This window comes from Polyergus mexicanus, unplaced genomic scaffold (genome assembly GCF_030449975.1).
Source record: "Polyergus mexicanus isolate NDT 795.1 unplaced genomic scaffold, iyPolMexi1.0 SCAF_12, whole genome shotgun sequence".
NCBI lineage: Eukaryota > Metazoa > Arthropoda > Insecta > Hymenoptera > Formicidae > Polyergus > Polyergus mexicanus.
This window is the reverse complement of record NW_027223332.1, coordinates 7,191,656-7,208,658: the sequence shown is the minus strand read 5'-3', so window position 1 is coordinate 7,208,658 and position 17,003 is coordinate 7,191,656.

Sequence of the window (17,003 nt, the reverse complement as noted above, 5' to 3'; positions counted from 1 at the left end):
TCTTCCATTTCTTCGACAAATATAGCCTAAAGAGAGGTTTTAGTTTTCAAATTACTCATAAAATACATAGAGCCAGTATTTCGATTGAAGATTCTTCATAGTATTGTATTATATCGTTCCTATTCAGCTCATCTCTTTTAGTATTTAATATAGACAATCTCTGTCAAAGCTTTAATTCCTAACGTTTATGTTAAGAGAATTTTCTCTTAAAATTTACCCTACAAAACATGATAATCATAAGACACCATAGCATTTTAAAGTTTTTATATAATTTCTTTATTTATTAATATATACTATAATAAAATATTAAATGCACAAGCCTGCACATAAATGAATCTGCAATTCCGCTTACTATTTTTACATATTTATAGCTGAATGATCAGGTAATGGAAATTCATGTAAGATGACATCAAGTTCAACAAACATCAATTCATTGTTCATTAGTTAATTAATAATATTAGCGTGTTATTGAATATAGAACAACCAAGAGTATATAAATCTCTTGTGTTTACCGAAATAACTGAATTTTTGCGAATCTATATTTTTAAAAGATATTATTGGCATACCATAGAATAAAAAAAAAAAATTGAGGAGAATAAAAATAATAATGGGAAATAGGCAACGTTAAAAAGAAGGAAAAGAATAATTATTATTAAAACTTTATCAATATAATAAAATATACATAATATTTTGAAACGTGTAGAGAAATATATACTCTGAAATATATACACGTTTAGAGCATTCCTGATGAGCGATTTTACGTATTTTTTAAAACAACGGGATTTTATCCCCGCACGTCAAACATGCGCTGGAGCATCATGTGGATTATAATCGCTCTCTGTCAACTATGAGGCAAATATTCACGTCGGTAAAAAACTGGGAATAAAAATTCGACGGAAAATATTCGTTTAAAATCCGAAGCATACTCGATTATCCACTTCGTTAATTATAAAGTCAAATTTGAATCTATCATATTAATCTTTTTTTTCTTTTCTATATTATTCTTTAATACATAAAAAGACCGAATCTCCAATAATTTATAATCTTAAATCTTTGTATATATTTGTAATGTTAATCTAGTTCTTGTAATGTAAATCTAGTTTCAACTATTGTAATTTATATTTGTATCTTACGCGCGCGGAAGAGAGAGGCAGAGGATAATATAGCGGTAATCATATTTAACACCAAATAATCCATAAATTTGTTATATATTTGATCGTTAGCACAATCGTATATTATTATAGAGCTAATTAATGGTATCTATCAACTGAATATTTCGTTAAGCGTAATAAGCATTACTGTAATAAACATGGATGTGCTTTCACAAGGGAAGTTATTCGTTAAATAAGAAGGATCTTGCTGAAAATTTATATGTAAAATTTATATATATATATCAATATTCTTTTTGAATTATATTATATTGATCGTTAGGGATTTAATGTTTCCACGTTTCCGATGCGGGAGAAACAGGCTTAAAAATGCAACGAAATACACATAAATGTTCACAAGCTAGACTGGAAGGGTGCTATGACGCATTTAGACAAGGCAACGAGAGGGCTGGTAGAATTTCTATGCAGACACATGGGGACGGGGGCGACTGCATGTCAGTAAGCGACGTGTTCGCGATCCCCGACGCGTAGCAATAAATTTTTTTCTAAAAAACGCTTTTGTTCTCATCACCCGCGCACACGTATTATGCGTGCGCTTGTGTGTGCGAAAATGTTGAAAAGGAAATAAAAGAAGAAATATAAATCGAGAGAGAGAAACATCGAATCTCGGGATAAAATGCGGCAGGGCAGTCGCGCAGTGCGACTAGGGACGGTTACGCGTCAGCAAATTGACGATCAGCATACGTTGAATTTCAACCGAATCTCATTATTCCATAAAAACGAAGTTACGTCGCGCGACGCGAAATGTTGTCCTAATGGCGACAAAATTCGTTTCGAGGATACAAGGGAGATGATGACGCGAAGCGCTGGTGTCAACAGCTATAATGCGCGTAACGAAAGTGACTATGGAATTTAAATCCGGGATTGAAAATGTCCGAAATTATTTTCACTCTCTACTAAAATAAAACAGCTTTTATTATAGAGAGAATTCGATAGCTCGTTTCATACGTAAGCGATATTCGAAACTACATATTTGCGCGACAGAATATTGTTTCTCTAGATTTTTAGTGACAAGTTTTACTCAATATAAAAATGTGCATTGAGTACTTAGCGAGTAAAGTTTCCTCCTCTTTGTTCAATTGACCGTTAAACAACGATAGAAACGAACGCTTGAGTAACTTTAGGCTGAACCAACATGTCCGTTTTCCGAAATACTAATTCACGAGCATATAGCGAACATATGATATTTCGTCCGCTAGATAAATATATTAGAAAATTTGTTTCAGAGACATCTTGCAATCGCTCAAATATATAGATTGTCGTCATTTTGTGATATCTATAAGTAAAAATCTCCGATATTTTAAAAGAAGCATATATTTATAAAATTATGTTTACTGAAAAAAAGAAATGAAAAATAAAATAAACCGCGAAAGATCCTTTTATTTAATAATGAAAGTCGCTTCGACGATCAAGCGAGACAAGTTTCGTCCTGGTTTCTAAATCGAATTTAGGGTAGACGAGAAGTTGCTGAGGTGAACAAACGCGGAAGGTGAGAGAGAAAACGTAATTGCCGTTTGCGACAGCGATGATTTTGCAATGCAATTGCAATCTGATCGCGCAATCTGCGGCTGATCTACCGATGATATGCAGTACGGAAGGATCTCGTGCAAACAATCGAAATAGCGATGCACATCGTTTGCAGCGGCCGGGATATTAAATTTTCTGTCGGAACGCGGGTCCAGAATAAAACATAAAAACGTACGCGCGGGTGCGGGGATTTGTCTAGAAACGTGTATTGTTTATCGTGCGACCACGCCTGCGCGATTTTCACTGCGTTTTGTGGCATTTTTTGCTAACGCGTTTTCACACCATTGTATATGCCATTTTTCGAACGTTACGCGCAAGAGATGGGCGATATAAATGAAAATTGCGATAACGGGGCAATGGAATTTTTACGGTCTCTGTGTATGCCGAACCGGTAGTTCTCGCAAGTTTTTGATCGCACAATGATACACAAAAGAGAGATAAAGAGAAAAAGAGTGATCCCGTAATTCCTCGATATATTTTTCATAAGTGTATAGATACTGTTTTCGAATTAAATAACTGTTTCATCGAGGGAGCACGGTTATCATAAAAATATTATATATTGACGTTGAAAGAGTTGTTATACATTAAAATTAAAATTTCGGAAAGAATCGATCGATAGTTGTGTGAGACTAGATTATTCGTATATGTTTTAATTATTTTTAATTAGATTAATTAATGGCAAGCTTATGCATAGTATATAATTGTATGTATGCATATGTGTCCAAACTAAAAATTTAAATAAAATATTGAAATTTTTTATAATAAAAAGATGAAAGCTAAAAGAGCTAAATTCGTAAGCATTACACATATTATATTTTTTTATAGAATATTTCCAATTTTTTGGAATATATTTATATTCAATTTTCTAAAGAAGACAGATATATTAATTTACATTCACATATATTAATCGATATGATTACACCCGCATATGGACGTCGGAAATTTGATATTTTTGGGATATCATTTATATGCAACATGCGCAAAAAATCGTGATAATTCATTGGCGATTAAACAAACGGTGTTTCAGCATGGCAATTCTTCGGTTAAAACGATCGCTCCGCGGTAATCAGCATAACAAATTTCTCTATGTAAATCAGCACTGTATCGGCTTGCACGAGCGCTGTCGCAATTCGTTTATGCCGGATTAAGCGCATAGGACGCGCTTATGCAACGTATATATCGCGTGCATTTTTCATTAGGATTCATGAGAGAGATTTCCACGAGCTATGTGCTAATGAGTACATATCAGGAGATACGATAAATTAGTATCGCCACGTTTATATTACATAAAATATCCCTTTTTCTCTCTCTTTGTAACGTGTTGATTACAAAATGGAGATTGCACTACTCGATAATTATAGAATTCCATAAACACACACATAGAATAATGACTTTACCGAAGTATATCATTTAGAATTGTAAAATTGCAAGTTCGCGAATATGACCGCGATGCTTCGCTCTATATCGCGATGAAAGATAGGCATTTTAAGAAGCTGAAGAATACGAAAAAACTTCATCGCTGAAAAAAGAAAGGAAAGAGGAAAATCCCATCAAACTTGAAAATGCCAAAAAGTTAACGTCTCCCGCTCGGTTTGGTTCTTGTATTTTCTCTCCAATCGCTCCGTCTCGCTCGTATCCCGGGAAACAGGCAAGAAAGTCGCGGCTGGGACTTCACCCCGGCAACGGCCTTCGCTCCTTTTCTTCTTCGTCCCTTTCTCTCACTTGCCACGTGGGGATGAAAGAAGGAGGAACGGTGCAACGTGCCGCAGGGGAAATAATACGCTCGAAAACTCAGCCCCATAACACTCGCGGGAGCGAAATAACGCCGAGCCGCTATCGCGGAAAATTCAAATTCAACGATACGTTATTGTTTTTCAAGAGCTACTATCGCGTCGAACTAACCGTGCAACCGCGAAAGTGGGAATGGCGAGGAGAAAGTCTCAAGATATGCAGACGACGGTGACGTCTCGCTTGTGAACCTGTTCCGAAGTTCAACGACGTCGATGCGACATACTTGAAGAGCTACGGGGGAAGAGCGTATTTATCGATCTTCAAATACGGCCTTGCATTGTCATATAATTATTATAAGGAATATCTAAGATATTAGAAAAGGAATGCGCATCCGAGTTCTCTTTAATTTTTGTGAAAATTTGGAAAGAAACTTAATAAATAAATGCGTCGCTTAAAATTTCAGAAAATATTTTGCTAAAGTAATTCGGTAGAATTAATTACGCAAATAGTTTAGTTTACCAAAATGTTAGCATCCGATCGACTGTACTATTCGCATAATCGCACTTATACAACACAAGTTAGTACAAAGTTTGCGCCCGCAAACCGTGACGAGCAAATCAGTGGGGATCGCTTGCCCGTGTTCATGTTTATGGCAATCGAGAGCAGCTTGCGAGCGACTCGTGCCTTTTTTCAGCATTCTGGGAGTAACTCCGGTATGTCGAGCGAGAGATTCTCTGCCTGTCCCCACGGGAGACCGCATCTAATCAGGATGAATGGCCTCACCCAGTAGCCGCGCCGGGTATCCTAACCGACAACTTACGGCCATTCCCACCCATCCCCCTTCATTTTCCGCTTCCTCTATCTCTCTTTCTCTCCTTCTCGACGGCCCTTGCCATTTCGCCCAGGTTCCGGGCCAAGCCCCAACTATCATCGGTCTTCGTTATAAAGAGGAACTACCTCGGGGCTAAATCTCGTTTGCCTATCTCTCTCACCGGCGGAGGCCTCGCAAAGTGCCGCGGAAATCAGTCGCCTGTTTTCGTACCGAGATCTCTACCGTTTACAGTCCCCGAGACAGTTCGCCGCGGGATACGCGCGGTTTCTCGCCTCAAGTGGCACCTTGTCGATCATCATGGATACGCAATACGTCAACCACTTTGCCCACGGCAACCGCCTTTCTCCGGGGTCTAGAAAAACACTTCGAAGGGGAAAAAGAAAAGTGGGCCAATGAACACGCAGACGCGTCCGCCGGATCGATTTTCACTTTCGCTTGCCGGAGAATTAAGAGGGAATATATCTCTTCCCTACGAAAAAGCTGATGATTTCACTAGATGGATAATTATCGCGCGTACTTTATAAAGATCTCTGAATCTGCGATTGAGACCATATATGTATAGATCAAAAATAGATGTATAAAAAGAATATAAAAATAAATATAAAAATAAAGTATATAAAAATTATTATTAGGTATAGCACGGTAGAATTTGCATAAATGTGCTTTGAAATTGTTGAAAAAATCTTTTATAATCATGTGATTATATTTCTAATATTTCAAAAATTAGAACATATACCTACGTATCCCAATATGACTCTGCATATTACAAAAACTTTGTTCTAGTTTTTTCATAAATTAAATACGATAATAAAAGAGAAAGTAAAAAGTTAATATCGAGCATTACAATAATATTTTCATATTTACTGTATAACGCAATACTTTGAAAGGTAATGAAATGCTCGCCGGATGTATGATGATTATACGCGGTATTCATAAACTTTTCATACGAGAACCGTCCTGGAATGGTAAATAATCGATGAACGGAAGTAGGAGTCGATGTCGCGTGACGTTGAACACCCGGTGGCGCTCTTCCTCGTCCAAGTATTGTCGCTGATCATCCGATGGCGATCCCGTGCGATATTGTACGCTACTCCATTGTGGAATTTAATTACACTAACGTGTCCAATGCATATTGCACGTTACATGTTTCACGAAACGATTTGCGAAAAATAGATGATCGTTAAACATCAACATTTCTGTTATGCACATTTTTTATTAAAATTTTTTATTTATCGATCGAAACTCATCATGTATATATCTTACGAGTACGTTGCATGAAGTTTTGTTTAGACAACTTTGCATTAAGCAGCTTTTGGTAGATCTGAAAAGTACTTGAAGTCGAGTATACTCTTTTCTTCCTATAGGCGGGAAGAAAAACTCTTCTCTCTCTTTCTTTCTTTTTCACTCCAGTCTCCTCTTCCTTCGTTCTTCAAAGTATCTGTTTCTCCTTCGATAACTTTTTTCCTTTTTTTCCGCGCCGACATCTAGTCGGGGCAAATCCTTAAATCGACTGTCACTGTCAAAGAAAGGGAAGGCCCTCGCCAATCTTTATTCGCGGGAATCGTGTGCGAAATGATGTGTTAAATTTGAAAGGGAAAGATAAGATGGTAAATGTACATTCGAGGTTCTTATCTTCAAGAAGTCTCCCAAATGTAGATAAAAATCATCGTCATCGTCCATTTATGCAAAGCATATACCATCAATTTTCACAGTTCTACTTCCTGAACGTAAAATGTCAACAATACAAGAAGATAAATTATTTTTCAATTATTAATTGATGAGATAAAAATGACTGACCGCAATATTTCTCCTCTTTATTGAAGTATATAGACGAAATGTAATAATATCAGAAAAAGAGAAAGAGTTTAAAATATGAAGTGTCGTAATTAAATCGCACGATCGCAACCGAAGAATTTCCCGAGGATAGAAATTTCTAAATATCCTGTTTCATCCTTACAATTCGTATGGCGATTCAACACAGCAAGATTTATATATACGTAATTATTTATGCGCCGGTACGATTCAAGAACCGAGAGACACTTTTCATGTTCTCAAGGAGCTTGCGAACCAAGTCGGCAAATTAAGATTCCGTCGAAACGATTAACTCCGGAAATTTAATCTCGCTGAAAACGAGAAACGATTTCGAAACGGCTCCTTTAATGGTTCCTGTGAAAAGAAGTGAGTACAGCTATTCTATTTAACACTTTAATGAACCAAACGTAAGAATATCGTTTATCGATCGAGTTGAAAAAATTAAGTAATCAGAGACAGAGATAGAAAATAAAGAAACAATATGGCAAAAAGTATAAATCGATAGGAAATTTATATATTTAGAGAAATGCGCAAAAATTATTCAACATGTATACATATATCGTCTTACATTATTCGTTGCACAGTGAAACTTCAATGCGCGACAGTGCTTTTATAAATGCATTTTTAAATCACCGTTATTATAACTTTGAAAATTACGCTCCCTTCTTGTAACAAGTTGCCTCGAGGTTCGCACATTTACCGTGTCATTATTAAAATCGTTATTATGAACTTATTAAAATTGCAACGACCTCCTTGCGTTAAGGGACGTTGGCACGAGCACGTCGTAATAAATTGGCAGTTGATTCTCCATGCGATGGACAGCGTTTACGTGGTTACGCAAATTCGGTTGAGTAGATTACAGGAAGGAGAAACATTGTTGCTTTTATCTTAAGATGCTTCACAAGCTTCGCAAGCAATAAATTCATTATTCATAAATACATGATAATATGTATCTTGTATTTATGCATTTATATGAATAAACAAATTAACTGCAACAATATTTTTCACACGAGCTATTTTGTGATGCTTTTAGCAAAATATCATTTTTGTAACAAATAATGCTTGCGAACTTTAGTTTTAATACAACGGACTTAGCTATCGTCACGTTTTAATGAGTTTTTATAACGAAATGTTTATTATATACTAGGTAGAAATTACCATGTATTTTGCTTAAATACACTTTTCATAAAGAAAGAGAAAATGATTTTATTTTGCTCGGTAATATATATAAACAAGATATCTACTGTGTGTCGTTAGTTCCGACATCTGTTACATGAAAGTAACGTGAAAGTATAAGGTTTTTCCTTTATTTTCTCTTTACTTTAAGAAAGAATTTATATTCAGATGGATATCTGATCTCCTCTCTCTCTCTCTCTCTCTCTCTCTCTCTCTCTCTCTCTCTCTCTCTCTCTCTCTCTTCTCTCTCTTGTTTTTAAAAAAGTCAGAAAAGATATAAAAAGAAGTTGGCGAATTCCAAAAATTAAAGTAACACAAAGTATCATCTTTATCAATGTATGAGTTTTTTTGACGAGTAAAAAAAAAAGAAGAGAATGATTTGTGATACACGCAAAAAGTTTGTCATTTCTGAGTACCGAAGAGATCCAATTACGTGTCCGTGATTATATTTTGCGTATACTTTGAAGTTGTCTTTCGCTTCGCTCTGAAAAATTCATTAACATTATGACCGGCCTGCTAATTTCAGCAAAGTGTCCCGCAAGCCATGAATAATTTAAGCAATGCTACGACCCAGTACTCTGAGGATGTATTTCATGCGGGCAATGCAGCAGGCTCATTCATCTTGCAGCCACCGTTCCGCCGTTAATACACAGAACTTTTTTCATATTAAACTGCGGCCAGCATTTGCAAAGAACAACGACAGAAGAAAAATAAAATTTTTGTCACGTGCTCTTCCGTGATAAATCGTCATTAATAAACGTGCATTTGAAATAAAATCTTCACACATGCACTTTTTATTTTCTTTTTCTTTACATATATACATAATGAGAGAGAGAGAGAGAGGGGCACCTACATATACACACAGATATAAAATTAATGCTCATTTAACTACGATTTTAATCACTAGCGCCAGTATCCTGCTTTAATTTATAAAATACGTTATTTCCCGCGTCAAACACATCCGCTTTTCACTTGAACCAGCCAGCCACGTAACCATTACCGACAGGTGAATAGACGCGCAACTCCAACGATGAGTCCCTGTCAGATGCGAGGTGTAGGCGAGAAGGTGGTCGAGGGGTATAACAGGTATAGGGCCAGACTTCTGAGAAGGGCTTCGTGGTATTATGCTAATCTCGTTAAACTGAGAGCGGGTCAGACGGTACTAGACCTTACACTATCGTATTAAGATAATAACAATGAGAAAGGGTTGCGCCGCGACGAGGCACATCGGTTGCCGCCGCGCCGGCGCCGTTGCATTATTAGCTTAACGGCAGCGTACCAGCGTAATCTTCTCTCAGTGCTTACTAGATAAGTACATGAGTATTCATTTCCCTTCCACCCGGAATTTCGCGCGGATCCGATAATAACTCATTTGACGAACTTTACGTCTGCGGATTTACGGCGAAATTGCTGGCGAAGTTGTCATCGCGTTTTCATCGCGCGTGTTTTAATCGAAATATTAATCGTATAAGACGAGCATTCTCATTGCTGTAAAAAGTGCAGCCTCATTCTTTCCTGTATCAAACCATCTGCTTTTGAATGTGCAAGAGTAAGAAAAATATATCCGTTTTTCTGTATGAAAGGGACATATATTTTGCGTCTTGAAAGTAGATCAAATTATTTGTACGATGGGTAAATTAACTAGTAGAAGCTAGTGAATTACTCCATCATTATGACGTTAGTAGACTTTACAAACGTATGTAATTTCATATGGCTTGTTTTCCAACAAACAAAATTGTTGATCGCGAGCTCCTTACATGTTTATTCACGCACCGTGTGGTACGATATAACCGTAAAGCGAGAATGTGCGTTTCCCCGTAGTAGAAACTATTTTGATTAGTACCTGTTTTAAACGTGCGCTAGTTACCGACATCCTTTGAAAAGATATTGAATAACATGTAAAGAAAATAGCATAACAAGCTAAATAATGAGAAGAGCTAAGCAATGGAGTCAAGAAGAAGCAGAATAGAGCAGTTCTATTAATCGTATGCGTCTTATATATCGCGTTTTATATATGTATAGCGTTATACTAATTACAAGTGCGATAACACGAAAAGAATTCTTTGTACAAAAGCACCGAACAGCCTGTCGAGTTCCGCTCTCTCCTTCGCGAATTATGATTAATAATTATGTTAAAGCCGCGCCGCGCCTCTCTCTTTTGAAGCGGTATGTCGTACCTTCCGGCAGATTATGATAATTTAGTCCGTTCTGAACTTCGCGGAAAATTTTCCGAGGGTAGTGCTCCTTCCGCCCCTCTCTGCATATAAATATGGAAGAGGCTGATTGAAGGGAAACTGGATCCGCTCGCCTAGACCTCAGTTAACTTGAAAGAGAAGCGTAAAGCCGTATAGAATGAGAAATGTAGCAAGAGCAAACCTATAGCGAAACATTTTCGTCTTTGATTTCATATTTCGAAGAAACGAAAGATCATGAGTGAAACTAGACATAAATAAGGTAATCGTGATTTAAACTTGGCTAAATTTTTCTACAAGAATATTCGATAAAATAAAATTAAAGAAAAATATATAAAATTAATTTTAATAATATAATAATATAATAATTAATTATAATACTATAATAAAATATTATAATAATCTACGACATTAAATTCTTCAACGCGTAAGTAAGATTATACAAAGTTCCAAATTAGCGCGCGGATTGAATTTCGTTTCGATTGAGCGTCGTTAAAGCTTCTCATCAATTACTCGAAAGTGAAGTACTAAAATTCCGTTGATGCTGGATTAAACTCCGAGATTAAGTACGGCGCCTGTAAAGGGAAAATTATGAAGGCGAAATGTCAGAGAAATTTATCGCCGACCGGTACACGAGACCGGCATAAGTTAATGATCTCCCGCGTCGATGCGAATGATAGATGGCATTAAATAATAAGCCGCGTAGATGCACGTCATTAAGATAACGTCTCTTTACGCTTCGGACGGAGACAATAAATTCTATAAATGAGATTAGCGAGATTCGCCTGCATGAAATATCGCGTCGCGATGACGGCATGTTATTAAACGACTCGCGTGCCTGAACACGAAGGTCTTCCATCGGGCACTTTAGCCCATTGGATTAAGTAAAATGTTGGACGGTTCCTGTTCTGATGCAACAGGTGAGGTGCCACAATTTTTTAATGGACATCACTGAAAATCCTGTAGGAAAGCTGCATATACACACATTACGAGACCACAAATTTAAGCGTTGTGTGTTCTGACTCGCTAAGAATTTAAAAAAGCTCTCTCCTCTCTGACAGCCTTTATAATAGGCGTAAAGTCGATGTAGGAAGTAATCTTTCGAGAATACAAAATCGTATACAGAATGCATGAAACGCCGAATATTTTGAGATACTCGTGCAAAAGAGCGAAATCTTAAATTTACGAAGAAAACCGTTCCGAGTAAATTATAAGAAAAATGTTAAGGATAATGCGATTCCGTAGAAACTAAGACGTTCGTTGAATAATATATTAATAGCCGGAAAAACCGTCCAGGTGTACTCAAAATGCGGGCAATTTAACCTATGTAGGGATTGCAGCTGGCCTTGCGCCAGTCTGTGAAGTGGTCCACGTTCTCCATTGCTATGTTATTTGGACTGGGCCCGACATTCGTCGACTCTCTTCTCCCGCCCGGATTCGTACGTACTTGCACGTTTCAACGATGCACTCCGCAGATAGAACGATCTCGTATCCTTCCGAGTGCCGTTTAAATCACCAGCGCTCTTGTCGGCGTTTACTTGCGAGAACGAAATTGTGTTGGAATTATTGTAATTTCATCGCAATTGCGATGAAGTCGTTATATATGGTGTCGAAAATAACACACACATACTATCTTCGCTTCGTATATTATCTTAATATATCATTTGTACATATAGGTACATCCGTTAAATGTTCCGGGTTAAAGTATGAGGTCTGAATGTTTCAATTCAACATTAATATTTCCGTAATTATATTGCTTCCGCAATAAGTTTAATGCGATATAGCTACATTAAATTTATAATAAAAATTGATGCTGCTATGAAAATATTTATTTAATAATATAATACGAGGAGATATTTTTTTACGCGATCTTATATATATATATATATATATATATAATTAATTTCGTCAAATTTGATCAGTTACATACGGTTATATTACATATTCGTTAAATAAATTAGTAATTATATAAATATAAATATATATATAACTTTTAATTTATTTAACGAATATATAATGCAACTATATATAACTAATTAAATTTGACAGAATTTTGAACATGTTGGGAAATATAAATGCATCGAGCTATTTGCATGTAATGTTTTAGTTAGGGAACTGTAGTAAATAGAATTAGAAATCGCGGAAACACAACATGGAATAGAGAGAGAGAGAGAGAGAGAGAAAGAAAGAGAGGGAAGCTTACCGACGTAGGTACACGTATGGACATAATTAGATTTGGAATTCCTAGTTGCTTGTCGGAGTCTCCACCTATATATATTCGCTTACCATTTCATAGTAGTTAAATTGCCTTAGCAGAATCAGTAGTGCGTAGCCGGGTAATTAATTCGACTCGCAAAGTGTACCTATACCTTGCAAATTATTATCCGATCAATACAGTGACATGTAACTTCATGTAATAATAACGTATCCATATAAAAGTTCATGTTTATATATATATATATAATATATACATATAAATCTTAAAAAATTATATAATTAATGTTTGAATAACCTAACCGTCTTTGTAATTAAATACAACGTTTCATCGAGAGTTTAAACAAATTACACGTAAACCGTTTACTCGGCATAATCATTCGGGTTTAGAGAGATGCACGCGTAAGTAACGGCTCCACCATTGTGAACGAGATTAAATTTCCGTCATCTTAATTGATGCTACAAGTATGCTTAACGGCATTATGGTGTTGCTGTTATCCGCGCATGATGTATCACCGCGCTAATTAGACGCAAAATTGGTTAAGTCCAATCCTGCAAAGCTGCGCGGATAGCGATACGTATCCTGCGCGAAGTTAATCCCGCGGTTGCTATACGTCAGGTATAAAATGTAATCCGTGTGTATGTACGTGCAGGCGCGGAGATGCATACAGGCGCACAATCAAAGTCATCGGGAGTTTGCGCTTCGGCGGTTTGACTGCGCGATTATGCTCGGGATAGCAATAATGGCTGCTTTGGAAGTCGGTTAGTTCGGCAGATATGGGATACGTAAATTCTCCTGTTCTCGGTTGAAAGCACGGATTAGTCGGCTGGTCGGCAATCTGATTATCGCGAAATGTCCGGAACGGAAAATATTACGGTATCGCGGAAACGAGATCCTGCGCAAGTAGAGCAACTTATTTTTGGCGCGGCGCGGCGCGTTGCGTCGCGCTCGCCATGTGGCAGATAAGATCTTCCACTGCGAGCGTTAAAAGAAAACTTTTAACGAGATTCAACTTATCGTAACGTTGCACGTTCCATACTTTCATGCACTTCTTCGTGAAAGCGTTCGCGAGGTATCCACCATCTTCTTTCTCTCTTTCCGCGACTCTTTAATCCGACTCGTACAATTCTCTCCGTATTGTACTTTAAAATTGCGGAGAGATTCAGTCGAACCCAGTCGTCGGATAAAACCCGCGTGGGGGAGAAGTTGCACGAAGGAGACTTTGCATTTCTATGTGTCCGTCTCAACTGCGTGTGTATTCTGGGTTTGCGCTCTGGGAGCAAAACCGGAACGTGCCCGATTGATAATTTAATATCGCACGAGAGTAGCTCGGAAATTAAGCTGCGCTCTCGCGGTAGCGTCGCGCCGTCTCGGAGTTTGCGCCTATCGGGATTTCCACGTGACGAGCGACGTGCACCTCAAGGGCGGTGGCTTGTGCGCAGACTTCACAGTCGAGCGATTACTCATGATTATACGATGGTACGATCGTATTTGTGATGGAAAATATCTCGATGACGTGCGAGAGAGCGCGAACAAAAGAACAAGAAATCAAAGTGTCTCTCGGCGTTTAGTTTCTTTCGAACAATCGATGATTTTCAAAACGAAAATTATCGGAATCGCGAAATGTTAAATCGCATAAAATCACTTAAATATGCTTTAGATTGCGACAACCGAATGTCCAGCCGTATTCGTAAAGATAGAGATGACTATGGCTTCCACAACGCGACAGCGTACGCTCGCGGATCAGACGAGAAAATCTGCTTAGCGAGCGAGATGCACTCGGCGGTTCGGCGGCAGCGATATTATAACGGATTTACGAATATACGCCGATATATCGATTTTTCAGATCCGCACCGCTGAGCAAATGGGGTCGGATGAACAGACGCGATGCGGGGGATAATATTAGTCCTTGTGGAATATTTATCGAAGACACTTTATTATACCTTTAATATCTTAAAATTAACATCAAGCTCGCATCAAAAAATTAAACACGCAACGCGCGTCCAAGAATAAGTATTGTATTTTCTGATATTGAATTTTCCAATAAATTACTGCTTATGTACATGATATCACGCGACAGTGTTATAAATTCTTCGTACAGTTTGCAAAATCATTTTTCACAATTGTGCGTTTGAAGGTTCTTTTAAAAGAAACCAACCAGAAAATGTGTATAATACGAGTAGCTAAATTCGACGTGTATTCACGTGGCGTAATCAGCTTTCGCGAGCGTCGGAGAAAGATACGCCTTGAAGCTGGGGATGCTTCGCAGACTCTACGCCGTTATGCACGGGGTTTTGCGATGCACCGATGCGCGCCCTCGAACGAAATTGTAGTACGTAAATACGATATCCTACGCGCGGCGCGTCTTTGACACACAACTACTGCTCATCGAAGCTGCCCGATAGTTTCGTAGCATTCCGCTTACAAATACGTCGGCAAACAAAACTGATGTTTCAGCCCAGCTGCGAAATGATGATAGGACGTGAATAACAATAGCGGAGGAACGGTCTTATAGAAGGTTCCTTTTAATTACGGGAATAGAGAACGGGCGTGGACGAAGGAGATCCGGCGGAGGAAAGTCCAATTTAATTAGAAGATCTTGTCGATCGATTCGACTCGGTCTACCCAATCCGGCCGTTACTCCTTTCCTCCCCTGCTGACAAGGACAACGAGCTCGATCGTTAACGCAATTCCAACTCCGTAACGTTATTACTCCGTTTGAATCTAGCGCTAGATTGAATCGAATTTCTCAACTGGAAGTCGGACTGGACGTTACAACGAGTGAACTTTAAAACTTCTTCTACACAAATCGTCGAATATCTTGAAATACCGCGATTTGTTTGTTTATCGATATATATCCTCGCGACAACTTACACAAGAATTCGCGTTAATTTTTAAAATATACATCTATAAAGACACTCTCGCATATGCTTGATAATATAATATAAATAGACTGATATTCCAAGACAAGATTAAGATTTAGATGAAAAAGGAGACAGTGTACGCGGCTATAATTTTAATCTTTTTTTAAATAGACAGAGAAAATATTTGTTTTTCCATGGAATCAGATGTTCCGAGTAAAGATTTAATTAGAGGTGGATGTACCGGCAGCAAGTTAGAAACCAGCTAGTACGAGAGAAGTGTGTGTAGCAATACACTCGTAACGTGTATGTTGTGTATATATATGTACGTATGTGTGTATGTACGAGAGAGAAACGGACATCCAACCGGAGGCTTGGCCAATTAGGCTAGAGTAAGAGAAATCAGTTTGGCTAACTTAGTTACGTCGCTTTTACGGGATTGAAAACGTTTCGACAAAACACTCAGCCAACCACATGAACAAACCTAATTTGCGATACGTATTGGCGACTGAAAAACGAAGAACAATTGCAATGATCCTTTCTGTTTTTTTTTTTTTTTTTTTTTTTTTTTATTTCTATGATTGATTTTCGCAGAACGTTTCAACGATAATTACGAATGAGTTCATATATTCGAATCCATTAGAAAAAAAATTCTTCTAAAAAAAACAAATATTTTAACAAACAAAGAAACAAGAGTCAAAAGTTTTTTTCTATAGAGTATTGTGTGTATATGTATGAGTGTGTGTGTATATGTGTGTGTGTATGTGTGTGTTGCGTGCGTGTATGTAAGTAGTATATTAAATTCTGTATTAAATATAGCAGATAAGAACTATACGCGAGATGCGGTCAACAAAGCAGAAATAATGTTTCAGACATCGCCTACCCTACACTGTTTGCGTCCGTGTCGCGGTATGAGAACTACAATAATTGGTTAGATTATCGGTAGGATATGGTTATGGGAAGTACGAGAGGCTCCTGGTTTCGTCGAGGTAATCTCGTCTCTGATTGCGTTTGACGCATCATTGAGCGGAATGATGAAGGCACTCATGAATCTTGATGTCGATGTAACCTAATAGATCCTACTTGTCGTCCTTATAATCTGGGAAGTACTATTGTTATTTTTCATTTGTCTAACATCTTTCTTTATGGACTAACGTTTAATTTAACAAATATAAATTCTTCAATTCATTTACTTTCTAACAAGATTGCTCGAAACAATGATAATTATTATATTTTGAAACACTTTTACATAATATTGTGTTCTGCTACTCCTAGTTTGTAAATCAAATTGATAGCATTTTATCAGGAAATATCTGAGAAATTATCATTTTCAGTAAAATATGTTATAATGACATATATATATATATATATATATATATATATATATATATATATATATATATATATATATAATGATAACATAAATTTCCGACGCTTTTGCACTATCACTCTAAATATAAGCAGTACTCTGCGTTGATACCACTGCTT